The 21,396-nt window shown below is 37.2% G+C and overlaps 1 long non-coding RNA gene across 1 annotated transcript; it reads left to right on the top strand.

Annotated features, from left to right (window-relative positions):
• The first annotated feature begins 16,143 nt into the window (after positions 1 to 16,143).
• LOC139430953 (uncharacterized) lies at positions 16,144 to 16,696 on the top strand. The gene is made up of 3 exons (XR_011641312.1): positions 16,144 to 16,359; positions 16,451 to 16,593; positions 16,643 to 16,696. It is a non-coding gene; the product is annotated as an uncharacterized lncRNA (long non-coding RNA).
• The last annotated feature ends 4,700 nt before the right edge of the window (positions 16,697 to 21,396 follow it).

Genomic DNA, 21,396 nt, shown 5'->3' with positions numbered 1-21,396 from the left:
CATAAACAAAATATAGGTTTTAAGCTCAATCTATTAGAAATGTCTGAGATTGACAAATGTCGAACCAAAAATGAAGACATCGAATGCCTAAATGACCAAATACACATATCTAGGACTCCACTTTATAAATCTTTGATAAACCCATTTCCTATTCCTTAATTTCCCAAATTGCAGAGGACTTTATGTACGTATACACAATTTCACTCTATTTGGGATCCCCACGGCCAAAAATCCTATTTCCTACCTTTTCCCGCTTTTGAAGTTATTTAAGTTTCGTTTTTATAATTCATTTACAATTTTAACTCATTTTAAAGTAAATTTATTTACACATTTGATATTAACATAGAAGTTGTTTAATTTAAATATTATTTTTGTCATTTGATTCTAACACAGAGGTCGCAATAGAGGTACAACCTGTAAGTTTTCTATCTCTCTTTCTCGTTATCGTTTACGAACAATTTCATGTTACGTTTTAATTTAGAACGATAATAGAATTTAATGATAGTGCACATGTTAAATCCACAAAATTGTGGAAAGTTTAATTTTACAACCCGTTTTTTTAGTTGTTTCATGTTGGCTTTTTAATTGTTGAATGTTTCTTTACATTAATTTTGACACAGTAATTTTTGGTTGTTTTTCAAATAGAATTGGTTATACCCTTTAATTAACACATGCTTAAAACCGTTATAATTTATAAATTAATTCTTTGTTATTATTATGATATGAGCTCTCTTTCAGTTCTTCTATAATCGATGTAATTTCATTGATATGGGAACTGTTTCCTGTTGCATGTGATGCGTACAATAATCCCAAGCGATCTACCAACTCATTAACATCATCCCAGTATTTATACTCAACGATTTTAGAGATCACTTCTAGATGTTGTCCGGATATTAATCCACCTTCTTTACCTATAATCTGAACGCGTGAAGATAAATCCATACTATTTGCGGAGTATAAATGTTTACTGTAGACGAGTTTGTTCAGCGATTTTCGAGTTTTTCTGTCGCGACATTGTTGACTGAACCGCCCTTCCAAGTGGAATATTCCGTCGCTATGGAGACTGAAGTGGGTGGGATATACCGGTCGCTTTTAGTGTGGTGTGAAGGACAGTAGACAGTGGATTGCGTGCGCGTCGCACAGTGGGGTATTTGATATCAAAAGTTGGCCAAAATTCGTTTATAGTCTTATTTTACGTATTTTGATATGATAAACACGAAAAAAATATTAAAAATAATTTTTGAGGCAAGTAATATGAAAATAATTATAATGTACTCATTACTTTTTATTTATAACAACGCTTGCATTAAATTTTACCTGAAGGTAGAATGAGAATACATACACTGTTGGAAATAATTCACGAGCACATCCTATATAATCTGAACGCGTGAAGATAAATCCATACTATTTGCGGAGCACAAAGATTTACTGTAGACGAGTTTATTCAGGGAGTTTCGAGTTGTTCAGTCGCGGCATTGTTGACTGAGCCGCCCTTCCAAGTGCAACATTCCGTCGCTATGGAGACCGAAGTAGATGGAAAATACCGGTCGTTTTTGGTGTGGTGTGAGGGACCACATTGTTATCGTACTCTGTGCGCAATGGATGGACGATCGCGTTACTTAAGCGAGTTTGAGTGAGGAATGTTTGTGGGTATGCACATTGAGGGTGTTTCGTTCTATGAAATTGCGCGTCGTCTCGAGCCGTCGTTATCGGCAGTGCAACGGGCATGGTGAGAATGGTCTGAGGTAGGACATAGGTACCTTTACCCGCGGCCGGGACGGCCCTACGCGTCCCTATCACACGAGGATCGCGCTCTTGTGCTTAGCGCTTTAGCGTCGTGTGTGTCCTCCTCAAGGCAACTTGGAGCTGTTTGGCCACCGGCAGGGGAAGGCGCACTCACTACGCGAACTGTACGGCGGCGTTTGGTAGATAGTGGACTGGCGCGCGCGTCGTGCGATACAGCGGATTCCAGTAATACCCGAGCACCGCAGCCTACGTCACGAGTGGGTCGACGCTAGGCATTAGTAGGCTGCCGAGTAGAGGGACATTTTGTTTTCCGACGAATCAAGATTCGAATTGAGCACCGGTGATGCGCGAATTTTAGTTCGTCGGAGCCGTGATGATCGTCTACTCGAGCAGTGTCTGCAAGAACGCCTTATCCACCGACAACTGAGCATTATGGTATGGGGTGCGATTACATATGGTGGACGTACACGTCTGCTGCGTGTATAGCAGACCATGACGGGTCAACGATACGTAGATGAGGTGCTACGGTTCGTTGTGCTTCCCTACGTTCGGCGGCTCCCAGGTCTGCTATACATGCACGATAAAGTACGACAGCACATCGGGCGTGTTGTACAGACCTTTGTGGAAGAGCACCGCATACGAATGCTTCCATGGCTAGCTCGGACTCCGCATCTGAATCCGATCGAACATGTTTCGGACATGACTGGTCGGAGACTTCTACGTTATCCGGCTCCCTCGGCTAACGTTGAAGAGCTATGGAGGCGAGTTGAGGTGGCATGGTTGGCCATCCCTCTCGCTACAATACAGCGACTTATAGACTCCATGCCACGTCGTGTAGCGATGGTACGCGAAGCTCATGGGGGATATTTTCGCTATTGATCTTTCTCCTCCCAGCAGAGTTATGCCGTTCTCCATGTGAGAGTAAGTTACACTACTTTAGTACTACTTCTATACCAAATTTTATTGCGCTAGACACACGCGTTCAGATTATACAGGGTGTGCTCGTGAATTATTTCCAACAGTGTATAAACAATAACTTGAATACCTGCTTAAAATAAATATGTCTTTCATTATTTTCCAAAATGCAGGTGTGCACGCGGCAAAGTGCCGGGACAGTTATTATGAGGCGTGGTTCAGGTAGTTTAGAGAATAAAAGAAATGAAATTGTTTTACCTGGTTTATTATCACTATTACGGTTACAGAACACGCGGTTTGAAAATATAACGTTTTTCTAAAACACAATGTTCGGCGGTTTCGTTACTAATTGTTGTCCCTCACGCATGCGCATCCTATTCAAAGGTGCGCGGGAGACAAATTGGGGGTGCGCAAGGCACCCACCAAAAAATAAGGCGTATTTTTTAACAATAAATAGCGAGTAAAGTGAAATTATTGAAATTATTAGTTTTTTCATAATAAAATTGAAACAGGTAAGTACAATAAATAACGTAAAATAAGTAAATAAAGCTTCTATAAAGTTAGGTTAGGGACAAGGTGCATATTTTGTTGACTGGGCGCGTAAATTTTCCATTCGGAGTTTTAACGGTTATCACTCGAACGCGACCGTCTTTACCAGGGTGTACTTCTACAACACGTCCAGTAGTCCATTGCAATGGAGGTTTTAATTCGTTACGTATAACAACTAATTCTCCGATTTGAATTGGAGGAGTATCCATTTTTGGCGTTGTTGAAGATTGTATAAATATTCATTTCGCCAGCGTCCCCAGAAATCCTGAACCATTCGCTGCAGTAAATTCCACCGATCCAAACGGTTCAATGGACGATCAATAAGATTTGGACTTGGAATCTGTGCACCAAGAGGACCTAAAAGTAAAAAATGTGCGGGGGTTAATGGTAATAAGTCATTTGGATCACTCGATAAAGGACACAATGGTCTGGAGTTTAAGACAGCGTCGGTCTGGGACAGGACCGTTGACATCTCTTCAAATGTAAGTGTTTGTTCACCAATTATTATCAATGCGGTTGTGCGGTACGGACGTCGTTTTCCGTGCTCTGCATTTCGAAGTTGTTTTTCGAATGTTTTCGGTTCTAATTGAAATAATTTTAATCGCGATATATAGTTTTTAGTACTGTTCGTGATTTGTTCAAGTTTTTTTTTGGAAATTAGTTGCTGACTTCCACAGTGTTATCAATCTTTATTTCCTTAATTTTTGCTGATAGAGGTGTTCATCGTCCTCACGTTCTCTTTTGCTGTGCTTACGTATCGGTACTGGCTTCGCCAACTTGAGTGAGATGGAGTGCGTTCCTTGTAGCGGTAAGATTTTGAGAAAGTATCCCGGACTTCAGTGCGCTGGTGACTGTGGACCGTTCTATCATGCGAAATGCGTTGGCCTGAGCCTGGAGAATCTTCGCGTCTACAAAGCTGAGGACGCGAGTTGGAGATGTCGCTCCTGTTCGATCAGATCGGACCGATCTATTATAATTGCTGATGATCTACCCCCCTCATCTCCCTCGACAATTCCCTCTAATTCCCGTCGATTACAGTCCCTGGGTGGTTCCTCACAGCAAAGTTCCTTACAAAAATCTAGTCAGCATTCCGAAATAGGGTCACTTGAGGGAATGTTTGAAATTCTAAAGGATATTCAGGCTGAGATGAAAGGGTTGTCCAATAAATATGAGGAAGTTCTCCGTGCTGTTACCTTTTACGGTGAGAAGATTTCCGACTTCGAAATGAAAATTACCGATCTGGACAAAAAATTAAGGGAGTTGGATTCTGTGAATGCTGAAAATATTGCCCTTAAATCTAGCTTGGGGGAAGTTTCAATGCGGCTTGAGCGGTTGGAGCAATATTCCAGGCGCAATAACTTAATTATCTGGCGTACCAGAGGGTGCCTCAGAATCGCTCACTGATGTTATCGGCTTGATTGGGGATGCCGTCGGCTCTCCGGTTTCTTCCAGTGATATTCATGCCGTTCACCGTCTTCCTGCTGGAGGCACTCCGGCCCACTGCTCAATCTAAAGATCGTAAGCCCAAGAACATTGTTGTCAGGTTCTTGTCGAGAATGATTCGTGATCGTTTCTTGGGGGCTGCAAAAATTAAACAACGTGTCGGTTCGGATGGTGCTGATGGTTCAAAAGCGTTGAGGAGTATTGCGGTGGCGAGATTGGGGAGCGGTATTTATGTTAACGAGCATTTAACTTCGGAAAATGCCAAACTTCTTCGCGAGGTGAAATTGGTGGTGGCGGAGAAACAGTACAAATTTGTGTGGTTCAAGGGTGACATTATTCGAGTGCGTAAGTCCGAGCGATCTCATGTTGTGATCATCCGATCACTGCGCGATCTAAATAAACTGTAGTTCCGTTTATTTACGGTGTAGTGCTCGAGACTAGTGTTTTTGCGGATTTTTGTTTTTTCAATGGCCATCACAGTTTATTATCAGAATGTAAATGGTTTGCGGTCAAAGACTGCAACATCACTCATTAACTTCTCTACTCTTGGCCACGATATCATCTGCCTTACCAAAACTTCCCTTAATCCGTCGATTGCTGATGGTGAGTTTTTCTGTTCGAATTATACACTCTTTCGGCGAGATAGATGTTCGACGATGTCACACAAGACGGACGGTGGCGGTGTTCTGATTGGAGTAAGAAAATGTCTTCGAGCGTCGCCGGCTCCTGGTTTTAACTCCGACGCGGAAGATGTGTGTTTGAGCGTTGAGTGCGCGATTGGTCGTGTTTTTGTTTGCTGTGTCTACTTGCCCCCAGGGGATCCGGAATCTATTTCGGTCTTTCTACGTAAAATGTCATCGATTCGCGATGCGTATCCTGATAATTTAATCTTAATTGTTGGTGATTTTAATTTACCCAATATCGTATGGTACCGTTGGGACGATGGGAATTTGGTACCATCTGGTGGTGGTGATCTACGCTCTGGAGAGTTTTTGGAAACGTATCGATATTGTAATTTATCGCAATTTAATGATATTAGTAATGATAATCTCAACATTTTAGATCTGATTCTTAGTAGCACAGCCTGTATACAGGAAGTTAAATCATGTCCAGATCCTCTCGTCGGCCTGGATCGCCATTACCCCGCTGTCGAGTTTCTTGTTGACGGCGCTCGACCCAAGAAATTGCGCGATGACCCCACTCTTAAATATTTCTTTAATCGTGTAGATTACGAGGCGTTTAACAACGTCCTTCTAGATCTTAATTGGTCTGATCGACTGGTGGGTCGTAGTGTAGATGATGCGGTTAGCGTATTTTATAGTAGAATTTACGACCTTATTGATGCTCACGTTCCGCATCGGCAGCTACCTAAACGCAGATTTCCGATCTGGTACTCTGCATCCACGATGAGAGCTATCCGCGAAAACCTTAAATTTCATCGTAGATGGAAGATTTATGGTGATTAAAAATGTCTAACATTCACGATTTTACGTAACCGTACCAAAACCCTCACTAAATCGGATTACGATAACTACATTATGTCAATTCAATCTCAGCTGATTGAGTGTCCGGATCGCTTGTGGTCCTGCGTTAAACATCGGAGGGACGGATGCGCCGGTATTCCAACTACCATGAAGTTCTGTGGTGTTCATGCCGACAATTCTCAGGATATTTGTTCTTTATTCGCCCTTTACTTTAATTCTGTTTTCATTGATGGTAACCCCTCCGTTCCTTCGCGTGTTATGCCCATTGGGGGTTTTGCGCCCTGGTTTGGTGAAGAAGATGTTTTGTGTGCTCTTAATGAAGTAGATGCGAAGGCTGGAGCTGGTCCGGATAAACTGCCGGGTTGTTTTATTAAAAACTGTGCTACCGGCTTAGCAAACAGCCTATTTCTTATATTCTCCTTATCCTTACGCTCCGGTGCACTCCCCAGTGAATGGCGGAGAGCATTTGTATTCCCTGTATTCAAGTCTGGTGACCGTTGCGACGTATCCCAGTATCGCCCTATTTCATGTTTGTCTTTACCTTCAAAAATTTTTGAAAAAATAATTTATCCTAAATTATTATATATTCTGAAGCCCTTCATGATCGTTGAGCAGCATGGCTTTCTGCCTGGTAGATCGGTCGAGACCAATTTAATAACCTATACCAATTTTATTCATCGTGTTCCTAAACTATGATAAATGTTATAAAATTACTTTCACTCGCAATCGCTACCCTCTGAATTTTCCCTACAGGCTGGGAGGTGCGGACATTCAATCGGTTGATCATATTAGCAATCTGGGGGTTACTCTTGATAACAAATTATCGTTTAATTTACATGTGGAATCCGTTATTTCCAAAGCTCTGAAGAGGTTGGGTTTCGTGATTCGAACCTGCCGCCCTTTCACAAATATTAATTGCATCAGATTGCTGTATTTAACGCACGTGAACAGTGTACTTAGCTATGCCTCCACCGTCTGGAATCCACAGTACCACGTTTACATTAACGGTATCGAATCAGTTCAACGTCGTTTTTTGCGGTACCTATCTTATAAAACAAATTTACCTTATTGCGATTACTTTATGCGGTGCAGGGTGCTGGGTTTTCAGACACTGCAACAGAGGAGGCTGTGTTACGATTTACTGTTTATTTTTAAACTTTGCAATGGCTTCATTAATTCGCCTGAATTGGTTGGTGGGTTACGTTTTTACGTTCCTCCCTACCGGACTAGGGGTGGTCTAATGTTTAGACTTGATCGTTCCAATACAAATGCCTACTTCAATTCACCTCTTCAGAGATTAATGCATTCATTTGACTCTCACTGTGGAAATATTGATATGTTCAACACCTCACTAGCTGCGTTTAGGCGGTTTTTGCGTGGCGTGGGCTTTAATGTCTCGGGTCATTAGAATTAATTTTTCTTGTTAGTACTATATTTTTTTTTCTTGTTTTGTTTTATTTTGTTTTTTTTTTCTCAAATCATTAATCTACAATTAAGTCCGACAATCCGTCATTAATTTGTATAGTGGACGCTTCGCTGGGGGTTAACCCTGTTTGCGTCCCATTTAAATAAATAAATCACTCTTGTAAGGTGTGTCTTAATATACTTAACTCCAGCCTCAGCCAATCCGTTAAAATGGGGCCCACCTGGTGGATTGAATTTCCAATGAATACCCAATGTGGTTTCAGTAACATCTGCCAGTTCTTGGAGTTCCTTGATCGGAGAATAACATCGAACATTGACCTCGACGGGAAAGAAATCTTCGGAGGGCAGCAATAAATGCAGTTGTAGATAAATCTGAAACCAGCTCGATATGGATGGCTTTAGTACTGGCACAAACAAAAACGCATATATACGACTTTACAGACCGGGATCCGCGGGCTCTTGTCATGGTGGTGAGAATTGGGCCAGCGAAGTCTACCCCAACAACATTAAATGCTTTGAGTTCAGTCACTCGGAACTTTGGAAGGTCAGCCATGAATGGTCTATACGATCTGGGTTTGGCACGGAAGCATTTGATACATCTTGATAAAACATGGTAGATGGCACTACGAGGAGACAAAATCTAGTACTGTTGAGCCAATATTGCTTATGAGTTAAACGCGACACGTTTGGTAGTAACACTTGATGTTTCTGATCAAATGGCACACCCGCATTATGTAACCGACCACCCACCATGAGTAACCCATCTCGATCTAGGAAGGGAGCGAGTTTACGGATTGGTTTTGGTAGTAATTGGTTTTTGGTGAGAAAGCAAAGGACTTCAGAAAAGTGTTGAGATTGGACGTGCTTTACTAATAAATGAAGAGACTCTTGTAATTCGAAAGAAGATACAACAGAAGAATAAAATCGTTTTTTTTCTGGGTTCTTTGAATGAAGCGAAGGATATAAGATATGATTCGTTTTATTTTTGATAATGAGGAAAATTTGGTAAGCAAAATATCAAAAATGTGTGTCTGAATTTCATTCGAGCAGATTACTAATGCTCTTTTTTCCTTGATAATTTCTTCTTCATCTTCCATGCTGCCATGACTCCTGAGCCAAGCGGAAATGTTATCAGAAAGCCATTTAGGGCCATTCCACCATAGATCGGAGGAAATAAGTTGATCGGGATAAAGACCCCGTGAAGCACAATCAGCTGGGTTTTCGTTAGATGGAACATATCTCCAAGATTCTGCGGGTAACACGTCTTGAATATGTGAAATTCTATTGGCGATGAATATTGTAATGTATTGAAAGTTATCGATATTGCGCATGCGTGGGTGTGATGGGAGTACCGTCGAAGAGGAATGATCACTTCACCTCGGTGTGTAACATGTCAACGTGCTTGTAATAAAGAGTTAAGTTAGGAAAGTTTGAATCTTTACTTTAATTCACAAAATCCTAAACACGAATAATACAACTGGCGACGAGGATAAAAGGAAGACATTTAAGATATAATGGTTGAAGGAAATCCACCGATGGACCACGTGCGGACCACGTTTGCTTTTCAATTTACACCGGCGATAAATAACTGGTCAATTCACAAAAGAAGATTGGAGCAGTATTATATCGCGAATGGGGTGAGATAATGGGAACCCGGTGAGATCCTTAAGCTTCGCGCAGGACCGAATCGTCCAGGATCAAGCAGAGGGGGTGGTAGACCGCAGGCGCAGCAGGACAACAGCCAGGGGTCAACAGTTTTCAAAAATAGATTTGAGCCATGCGTATCAGCAAATGTTGTTAACCAAAAATTCGCAAGAATTAACGACTATATCTACCCATTGTGGTTTATTTAGATACAAAAGATTACCTTTCGGAGTATCATTTGGGTCAGCCAAATTTCAAAGAGTAATGGAGAGTATTTTAGGTGGTTTAGAAGGGGTTTGCTGTTTTCTTGATGATATATTGATTACTGGTAATACTTATGAAGAGCACTTGGTTAGATTAAAAAGAGTTTTGAACTATTTTCAAAAATATGGTTTAACTGTAAGGAAAGAAAAGTGTTCATTTTTTGAAGATTCGGTTTCTTATTTGGGTTACATCATTGATAAGAATGGTTTACATAAATGTCCGAAAAAGTTAGAAGCAATTAAGAAAATGTCAGTTCCGCAAAATGTTTCGCAATTAAAATCTTTTCTGGGTTCTGTTAATTATTACCATAAATTTTTACAAAAAATACCTGATATTTTACATCCTTTATATCAATTGCTAAAAAAAATATTAACTGTTGATGCTTCTTCGTATGGGCTAGGTGCTGTATTGGCACATTCTTTTCAGTCTAATGATGTTAAGCCCATTGCGTTCGCATCTAAAACACTAGGATTTGCAGAGAAAAAGTATTCTCAAATTGATAAAGAGGCACTTGCCATTGTTTTTGGTATTAAAAAGTTTCATCAATATTTGTATGGGCGTAAGTTCACAACTGTAGCATAACCAATATTGGAAGCATCGCAGAATAAATGGAGTTGGCAAGTGTTATAAGAATCCGATAATATCATACGAGGTAAGTTAAAACTTGATAATAATGAAAGTTTTTGTTTAAACATTTCCCATTTCTGTACTAGCTGAAGGGGCGGTGTTTTATCCCAATCACATTTAAGTTGCCATAAGCGTTGAAGAAAATATTTTGCCTTTAGTGTGCATGGAGTTAAAAAACCCAGTGGGTCATATATTCTGGCAATATCGGAAAGAATAGATCTCTTTGTAGAAGATGAAGGTCGAGGTAAATAGGAATATTTGAAATTATCTGTGTTGGGATCCCATTGTAGACAAAGAATTTTTACACAAATAGATTCTTCGTAATCGAGTGATAATAATAATTGTAACTGATTCTGGGATACTGTGTTGAGTACTTGCGGACAGTTACTGGCCCATTTGCGGAGTTCAAAACCTCCCTTTTCTAGAACATCAATTAATTCCTTTTGTGAGGTAAGTATTTCAACAATAGATTGAGCTCCAGTGATAATATCATCCACGTAAATGTTATGTTTGAGTGCCTTGCAAGCTCTCGGATATTCAAGATGATAAAGATTGGCAAGTTCTGATATTGTTCTAAGGGCTAAAAATGGTGTAGAAGCTACACCGTATGTTACTGTATTTAGGACGTATTCTTGTACAGAATCTTGAGGTGAAAATCTCCATAAGATTCTTTGGAAATCTTTATGCTCTGGAGCGATAAGAATTTGCCTATACATTTGTCGAATGTCGCAGCTGAATGCATATTTTGAAACATCGGAATGTGAGTATTATTTTTATTATATCCTTCTGCAATTTGGGACAAATTAAAAGAGTGTCATTTAATGATTTACCGTTTTTTATACTTGCAGAAGCATCAAAGACGACGCGCAACTTCGTGGAGTCGCCTTCGGAGCGAACAACACAATGATGTAGTAGGTAGTATAATGCTAGACGTTCCGAAGAACCAGAAATCGGTGACATGTGACCAGTGAGGAGGTTATCTTTCATGAATAGTACATAATCCTTTCTCATTTGTGGATTCTTTAATAAACGAGTTTCTAGAAGGTTAAATCTTTTCAGGGCCGTGTGATATGATTGACGTAATACAGGCTCATGATTCTTAAAGGGTAATGCTACGATGAAACGACCATCTGATGTTCTACGATGAGTCCTTTTGAAATGCATTTCACATTGTTGTTTTTCTTTAGATAAATAAGTTGCTGATGGAAGGGTTTCAATTTCCCAAAAGCGCTTTAATGTATTGTTTAAAGAGTCATTGATTATGGATAAACAAGTAGTAGAGCCATTAACTAGGACAGATTTTGAGGAATCAAACGACGACATTTCAGTACGTCCCATGACAATCCATAAGAAAACAGAATCAAGAGCGATAGGGTCATTAAGGTTACCTTGGACTCTTCCACTGGTAAGTATTTGTGGTACTAATTCAGCTCCTAAGAGCAAATCTATTTCTTTCGGATTAGAATCAATATCTTGTTTTAATTTTAGTTTCTTTAAATGAGGATTGTAATAATGCTACTTTTGTATTGTGAACTATTAATTTATTGATTAACAACGTTACAACAAAATGGCTGTTCGCTACTTCGTAGACGCTAGAAGAATGGTGACCGCGTCTTTTCGAGAGTCATCGTATTGGCGTGGTATTGCATAGGCAATTTATATAACACACCCTTTTTTTTTAATTACAATAATAATTTTTAAACTTAGATGGCGTTCGAACAATTCGCCCGCTACGAGTTCTTTTAATATCGGCTTCGGTTGATAGAGATGAGGATGCGGTGTTGCTTATAGGAATATTATTATTTTCCACTACCTCCTCCTCCCTATTTACATTTTGTACAATATTATTATCGTTATTAGAATGATCTATATCTATATTGTTATCTAATACAGTGTCTAACATTTTTGTAAAATCTTCGTCTGACACAATACATTCTTTTAGTTTCTTAAGATATTTTCTATTTCTAATATAAGTTTTATGGTTTTTATTCAATCTAACTAAATAAGATCGAGGTCTTGTTTTATCAATTTCAATTACCATTCCGCTACACCAAGTTTTATTATGTGGATCCTGAACCATAACATGGTCATTAACATTAACATGTTCTAATTGTTTTGCATGTTTATTGTAATAGAATTTTTGTGTACATTGATTGGTTTTTAATTTATTTAAATGAGTTGTTATGTCATAACGTGGTGTTAACAATTCTTTCTTTATTGGTAATAAACCCTGAATTTTTCGTCCGTAGAGTAGTTCTGCAGGAGAATATCCATTGTTATAGAGTGGTGTACTTCTATATTCTAGAAGTGTTAAGTATATATCTTTGTTATCATTTATAGCTTTCTTTAAAAGTTTTTTAATGATTTGCACATGACATTCTATGAACCCATTGCTTTGTGCATAATGTGGTGTAAACGTAATTTCCCAATCACTCAAGAAATTTTGCATTAAGACATTATTAAATTGAGGTCCATTGTCGCTATACCGAATTGTTGGTTTTCCGTGTCTGGAAAAGATTGTTTTTAAACATTTGATTACGGTTTGACTCGTTAAATCAGACATTGTAACTATTTCTGGAAATTTTGAAAATGAATCAACTACTAAGAGGTAATTTTTACCATTGTAGTGAAATATATCAGTTGCAAGTATTTCCCATGGAAATTCTGGTATCTCTTTATTTATAATGTCTTCTTTTTGATAACTATTTTGAAATTTTAAACACGTACTACAGGCTTGAATCATATTTTTAATATCTAAAGTCATGTTTGGCCAAAAAACTAATTCGGCTGCTCTACCTAACGTTTTTGTGATTCCCAAGTGACTGTAATGTAATTTTGTTAATATGTCCCTACGCAAAGATGTTGGTATTATAATTCGATTACTCAAAAACAAAAGTTCATCAACTTCCACAATCACGTCTCTATATTGCCAGTATGGTTTGAGTGTATTATCCAAAGTCTTTTTAACTTGTGGCCAACCATCTTTAACCACTTTTAATAAGTCTCGTAACTCTTTATCTTTGCTTGTTTCAAACTTAATAATTTCCAAACGTTTTGGTGTTACATCAACATAATTGATCCTATTTATTTGTTTGTCTATTTCCGTATCATTTATTTCAAAATTTGGATCGTCATAGCTATTACGGGATAAGTGATCCGCAAAAAATAATTTTTTTCCTGACTTGTATTTTACTACGAAATCATACGTTTGTAAATTCAGTAATAAACGTTGTAATGTAAAAGGAACTTTGTCAAAAGGTTTTTTGAATATTGACTCAAGAGGTTTATGATCTGATTCCACGGTAAATTTAGTTCCAAATAGATATTGGTGAAATCTTTTACATCCAAAAAGTATTGCTAATGTTTCCTTTTCTATTTGCGAATAGTTTTGTTGTGAAGGTGTTAATGATTTTGAAGCATAAACTATAGCAGCATCATCCTGTAAAATAACTGCCCCCATCCCATCCTTACTGGTATCGACACTTAGTACTATAGGTTTGTTTCTATCATAAAAGTGTAATACTGGACTGTTCATTAACAGTTCTTTTAAGTTTAAGAACTCTTTTTGGTGAATATTTGACCATTCAAAAATAATGTTCTGTTTTAACAACTGTCTCATATTGTGAGTCCTTTTTGGTAAATTTGGAATAAATTTTGAAACATAAGTAACCATACCCATAAATTTACGTAAACTATCTTTGTTTTCTGGGGATTTGATTTTTTTAATTGCCTTAATTTTGTCTGTATCTGGACTAATTCCATTCTCATTAAAAATGTGACCCACATACCTAATTTCATTTACTAGAATTTTACATTTTGTTTCGTTAAACTTTACCCCTTTTTGACGAGCTGTTTCTAAAACCTCCTTTAAGATCTTGTTATGTTCGCTTTTTGTTGTCGCAAATATTAAAAGATCATCTATGTAAATCTTAACCCCTTTTATGTGACCAAATATGTCAGTAAATACTGGATGAAAAATTTCTGGTGCTACACTAATACCAAAGAAATCTATATAATATTAAAAATCTATATCTACCAACAGGTGTTGAAAATGTGGTCATTAATGAAGCTTTATTAGACAATTTAATTTGATAGAAATCCTGATTCGCGTCTAATACACTAAAGTATTTCGTACCTTTCATTTCGCTTGTTATTTCCTCAAATGACGGTATTGTATAATATTCCCGTACTAAAACATTATTCAAATATTTAGGATCCAAACATACCCTAATTTGACCTAATTGTTTCTTCTGAACAATCACTATGGGATGAACAAATTCAGTTGGTTTTGTTACCTTGAAAATGATACCATCATTTTCCATGCGCATTAATTCGTTTTTTAGTGGTTCTACTAGCTGAAATGCTACTCGTCTACATGGTACAACTACCGGATCATAATTTTCTTTAATTTTAAAATCACAAGGTTTGATGTCTATTGACCCTAAACCTTCAAAAACGTCAGCAAACTGATTTTTCATTGTACATTCAACTGAATCATTTGAACTAATAGCGTTTATTGCTGGTTCTCTATTAACTAATTTAAGTTTTTCACAGGATTCTAATACAGGTGCTGCATGTTTATCTGTTTCAATAACCACAAATCTAAATATATAATCATCACTATTAAACTGAATATTTAATAAACAAGAACCCAAAATTTTATGTTTTTCTCCACCATAAACTGATATATATCCGCCAGTTTGATCTAATTCTACATCTAAATTTAATTGGTCAAAAATGTATTTTGGAAGAACATTTATGTCAGAACCCGTGTCTATTTTAATGCGAATACGCTTGTTACAATCTAAAACTCTAATTATTTCAAACCAAACATTATTCTGATTATTATTGATACTATCCAACACATAATTATTACTTGTACTATTGTTATCAACCTGATTACTCTCCTGTTTACTATCGATAATGCTGTTAACATTCTTTGTTTTACAAACAAAACTAAAATGACCTTTCCGAGAACATTTAAAGCAGGTTTTATTTAATGCAGGACACTCACGAAAATTTTGGTGCCAATTCTTTCCACATCGATTACAGATTCTCAATTTTTTCATATCTTCTGTCTTCCCTTCTTGTCGGTCACTCCATTTGCATGGTCCTGAGGTCACCGCTTGATATCTTGCACTTCGACGCCTTGGCGGCTTGTTGTCTGTTGTTTGATTGCATTTCTTACCCATGGCTGCTATATCGCCTACTTTTTGTTTCAACACCAATTCGTTGATGCTAGCACTAGTTTGCTCGGCTGCCTGGCAAATTTCAGTGGCTCTTTTTAAGGTTAAGTTTGATTCCCGGAGAAGTCGATCTTTTACCCTCTTGTCTCTGGTTGCACAGACTATTCTATCTTTTATCAGCTCTTCTCTTAATGTCCCGAAATCACAGTTGGCTGCAATTTTTCCCAATTCTGATAAGAAACCATCAAATGTTTCTCCTTCCATCTGAATTCGCGTATTGAATTTGTGTCTTTCTACACTAATATTAGTTTTCGGAATAAAATATTCATCTAATTTCGTTTTTATTACCTCCGGATCTTGTTCATCTGTTTCATTTAAATCTAAAGTTTCTAAAATACCTGCGGCTTCTTCACCCATACAATGAATCCACACCGATGCTTAAACCGTTTTATCTTTGGTACTACAACCACTTGCGTTTATATAAACGTCCATTGCTTTTCTAAACTTCTTCCAGTTTTGTCCAAGGTCCCCCGTCATCGACATACTTTTCGGTTGTTTTAACGATTCCATTTTTTCTTCTTTTATTCAGATTTCCTTTTTCATTACTGACTGCGCCATGTAATAATACTACTTTTGTATTGTGAACTATTAATTTATTGATTAACAACGTTACAACAAAATGGCTGTTCGCTACTTCGTAGACGCTAGAGGAATGGTGACCGCGTCTTTTCGCGAGTCATCGTATTGGCGTGGTATTGCATAGCCAACTTATATAACAAGGATAAGAATCAATTATTAATTTTAATGATGGTTGATTGGAACAAATGTTTGGAGTTATAACGGCCTTAAATTCAAAGGAGGGTGTCAAATCTTCACAAGAACAATTGACGGTACCTCTGTTACAGATTGACTTCGTACTGTTAAGACCTTGAATAGTAATTGATGAACCATGATCTCTGGGTAAACATAAACGTTTTGATAGTTTGTCAGTTATGAAATTGGACATGCTTCCAGAATCGATAAGAGCACGAACTAGATGACATCTCCCGAAGATATCTTTGATTTTAAGAAAAACGGTGGGTAATAAAACATTAGTAGTTGTATTTTGATTTATAGAGCGTTCTTTCCTGCACGAAGTAGTTCCTACATGAACTGAGTTGTTTACAGGTGAATTAAAATGAAGTAATGTGTGATGATGCTGTCGACATGTGAAACAGCGATGTGAGGATTGACATTTTGATGTTGAATGACTGGAGCTTAGACAATTTCGACATAAATTATTTGCTCGGGCAACTTCTAAACGTTCTGAAGTTGACTTAGATTTAAAATTGGGACATCTCTAAATCTGATGAATTTCAGGACATAATAAACATTTTTTGGAGAAGGAAGTAGATTCAATTTTGAAGCTAATTGTCTTAGCTACAGTTGAACGGTCTCCAAAGCTTTTGCTCGACCCTCTAAAAATTTAATCAATTTAACATATGTAGGAATTTCAACTGAAGTGTGATGTTCTTCAAATTGGGTTTTTGTGGTTGTAGTTAATTTTTGTAGTAAGATATTAAAAAGAAGAAAATCCCATGAATCAACTGGAAAGCCTAAGGTACGAAATCCTTCAACGTTGTCTTTAAATGTGTCGATTATATAATGGAATGATTTTACAGACTCATCTGTCGCGGATTTCAAATGGATGATCTCATTGAAATAAATTGTAGCGAGATATCTCTTATTCTGATATCTTCCCGTCAATGTACTATACGCGATGGGATAATTATCGTCAGTGACAGGTAAGCTTTTTATTAGATTGAATGCGTCTCCTTTAAGTGAAGTTAATAAATATTGATATTTAGCCACATTGGAAATTGATGGGTTTTCGTGCACCATCGTGCAAAATAAATCGTAGAATGTTGGCCAATTTTTATAGTAACCATCAAAGATTGGAATTGATAATTTAGTTAATTTAGGGATCGCGAGAAGATGTGATGTGGGTGGAGATGCGGTATTATCTCCTTGGAGCGCACAAGGTAGTGCTTTTATCGTCAATCAACCCCATAATTTGATTGTGTATGGTTTGAAAAGATGAGTAATGATCGTCAGCATCCTTTGCTCTTGCTACAAAGATAGTTTTTTTTACAGGATCATCTCCGATATTTTGACCGTAAGTCATTGATTCCGTTAGGCGATTGAGAGTCGCGTTGCGTCGTAGAATTGCTTTCGTTACCTTTTGTTCAGACATTATGACAATAATTAAATGAAAGTCGATTTAAATAAGTTTTATGAGAATAATCAAAAGGTGAGATGAAAATTTGATGATTATGCGGTAAAATTAGAAGTAAATAAAAATAAACTACTAAAAATAGAATTTTCCGATTTTTTCCGACCCAACAGATGGCGAACGACGAGGCGCTGTCAACCTGAATGGACGCACAAAAAAATGGTGAATGGGAGAACTTAAACGAAAATTGTGAAAATAAAATAAAATGAATTCTTTCTTTCGTAATAAGGAAAAGAAAACAAAATGAAAATGAATTAAATTCTTGCGTAATAAGAGAAGAGAAAAAATGAAATAGAACCGTAAAAATGGATGAAGAATGGATGCACAAAAAAATCAAGAGAAAAATGGCGTGGACACGCGTGAAAACCAAAAAGGGGGTGGAGTGGCGTCGTACACCCGGGTCACCCGATTCCAACACGGAGGTGTCGCCAAAGGGCCCAAACGCATGCTGGCCGGAAGAAGCTCCACGAAAACCGATGGGAAACTCAAAATAAGTCCGGAAATATCCAGATGATCCGGCTCGAAGGACCAAAAATGTGCACGCGGCAAAGTGCCGGGTCAGTTATTATGAGGCGTGGTTCAGATAGTTTAGAGAATAAAGGAAATGAAATTGTTTTACCTGGTTTATTATCACTATTACGGTTACAGAACACGCGGTTTGAAAATATAACGTTTTTCGAAAACACAATGTTCGGCGGTTTCGTTACTAATTGTTGTTCCTCTCGCATGCGCATCCTATTTAAAGGTGCGCGGGAGACAAATTGGGGGTGCGCAAGGTCACGAACGTTTCAGTTCGTTTACGTTACACGAACAGCAGGGATAGGAAATCCCAAGCATATTTGTAAAGAATTTCGATAAAATAGGTTATTATTATTTTTTTACATCCTAACTTTTTTAAATTCCATTGCAGGTATAGACGAAAAACACAAACAATAACTAGAATACCTATTTAAACGAAATTTCCTAGAAATATGTATTTAAGCATAGGAACCACTTTAGCAATTTTAAACAGAAATTCTTGGTGTTAAATTTTATTTTAGGGTAAAAATGACAATTCACACAAACAATAATATGCATACTTGCTTAAAAAAATAGATACAGTCGAAAAAAAAATTTATTCATCTTCCTCTTCATCTTCTTCGCAATCTTCTTCTTCGTCAATTGATTCTTCAGGAAGCAACATTTGAATAGTTTCTTTTTGCAGAGGTTTGGAAAGTCTTTTTCCCATTGGTCTTATCGAAGAGAGCAGCGGATCTGACGTCAAAAGTAATCTATTTAAAACATCTTCGTTACATTTTTCTCTTGAACATTTTCGCGCAAATCTCTCCCTGAAATTGCGAAAAGGTTTGTTTCTGCATTCCACTGCCTCTTCTGACAATTGTCCTATGGGCAACAAAGCATTTTGAATAATGTCAGGTCCATGCAACAAAATTTTATGAACGGTTGGGGACCATGGATATAAATATATATATGTTTCGGCAGTTTCCAAGGTGTAAGTGCCAAACTTTTTAATGTTAATCTTTTTTCCACAGGATAAGGTTTCTAAAATTATCTTGAAATATTTCGAAATATTAAGTTTTCATTCACTCCAGTAATTTTAGCAGCAAGTTTAGGATTGTCAAAAAATCTTCTGCTTGTGTTCCTATCATTGGTATTACCAAAACCGGGCTTAGGAATGTCCACCAGTAATCCCATTTCGGTTTTAAATAAATTCTTTATTTCATTTTTTCTATCTGCTACAATATCGGCTTCTTCTTTAGACCCTCTCGTTTGCCACTTTCCTATGGGAATTTTATATGACACATGTAAAATATGTTCAAACAGACGAATTCTTGCATGGAGAATAGATAATCTGAACTCCAAGGTTTCTTTCTTTACAGGGGTTTTCCGCGTAATTTATTGAAATCTTTTGTGGTAGCACCACAAATATAACACTTCATGGTAGATAAAGTATGTCTGACGGAGTTACACACATTACCATCGACCATTGAAAAAATGAAAGTATGTTTAACTATGGCTCCTTTGATTGCAACATTAGTCGACTTTAGATTCTTAATTTAGTTGTTAACTTAGTCTACTTCTTCATTTGTGACGTTCACAGTTTCGTGTAGAAATCGTATCCTTATCAGTCTACAAAAACAATGTAAGGAGCGGCTCTTACTTTGTTGTGTGGGCGTGCTAAAGGCGTATGCGACAAGCAGAACCTTGTCACGCCGGCTTGGATTTAGGGAGCAAAGTTAAATGAAATTTAATAAAAGAAATCAAGTCAAATTTAAATAACAAATTTAATGAAGTGAAATCAAACGAAAACAATAGCAAAAGAAATAAAATACAACCTAAAATTAATAAACAGAATTAAAGTTAAAATAAATTGGAACAAACAAAATTTAGCTACAAAAATAACTCGAAAACTTTATATTGATTAACAAGAGAAATTTTAATCTAGTAATTTACCTGACTTTACTTGAAAATCTGTATAAGCAATTTAATTAAAAACATCAAAAAATATCTAAGTTCAACAATTACAAAATGATCAATTTAATAAAATGAATAATTCAAAAATAACATCGAATATTACGTAGGTTTATACCAAATCAGAAGAAGCCAAAGCAATTAGTTACAATCTTTACATATAAAATAAAACATTAACGACTTACCAAGGGTTAAAGCGATCATATTGAGAGGAGCGACTCGTCAAAAAGTATAACACTTTAATTTTAATCCGATCGAATAAAAGTTAATTAATAATTATTAATTAAATAACTTACATCAAACTTAAGAATTACCGGAGTCTTACTCGGACTTTCCACTAAGACTCTTAACCGAAACCGAATAGGGTGCTTCGCCGAAGAAATTAATTTAAATCCAAACCGAACTGCCGCAAAAGGTGCTCCTCCTCAATATTTAAACCTTTACCCCCTGGACGCTCTTTCCTCTAGGAAAGTCCTCATTGGCCAACACATGGCTCAACCAATTAGAAATTGCAACATCAGCAATTAAACAAAAGAGAGGGAAGGAAAACAAAAGGAAAACGTTTTCCCCCTGAACGCTCTTAACTCTAAGAATAATCTTATTGGTCAACGTGTGGTTTAACCAATCAAACAATTACAACTATAACAATTAGACAAAAGAAAAGGAAGGGAAGGATGAGTCGAGCAGCGATCCCCTCTATCCGAGAATGAATAAAAATATCAATAATTAATTACCAAAATCTAAACTGATCTGCGGATCGCTACATCACTTCCCCCTTGAAAAAAGAACGCTACTATAGTTGCGTTTCTTTTTCAACCCTTATCATGCAATCACCTACTCGTATATTTAGCAAGGGCAACATAGGTGGTTGCTTGATCTTATCTGACAACAAAATTAATGAATACAATAAGCAATTCTATATTTACTTATAGTCCTTAGCCAGCATCACTAAAGATGTAATATTATCACTTCGGAAAATGACTTTATCGCGCACTCGAACACTTCGCGAGACTCATCACAACACTCTCCTTGTTTTGTAGATCAGCTGGGCTAGAACCCCCTACTCGGTAGATGTTGATGGTTTCATCCATGTTGGTATTTCGGTTACAGACAGATAAAAGGTTTTCTTTGGAGCTATCGTTTGTGGTTCGGAAGGAGCATTCGGTATAGTGGGAGACGCGTCCTCAGGAATAGGTATTAAGGGTGCTTCTGGATCAGGGTTGTTCGCTTGTGGTCTATGTTTGTTTAATAACCACATGGTTAAGTTATTCCAGAGACTGGCCAGAATAATCAATCCACAACCCATTGTTCGATATAGAGCGTAACCATTTAGTATTACGCTAGCCAACCCTTTTAAGAAACGGAATAG

The sequence above is a fragment of the Onthophagus taurus genome, chromosome 8 (assembly GCF_036711975.1).
Source record: "Onthophagus taurus isolate NC chromosome 8, IU_Otau_3.0, whole genome shotgun sequence".
Classification (NCBI taxonomy): Eukaryota; Metazoa; Arthropoda; class Insecta; order Coleoptera; family Scarabaeidae; genus Onthophagus; species Onthophagus taurus.
The sequence above is the reverse complement of the archived record's forward strand: the minus strand, read 5'-3'. Positions and strand labels throughout refer to the sequence as shown.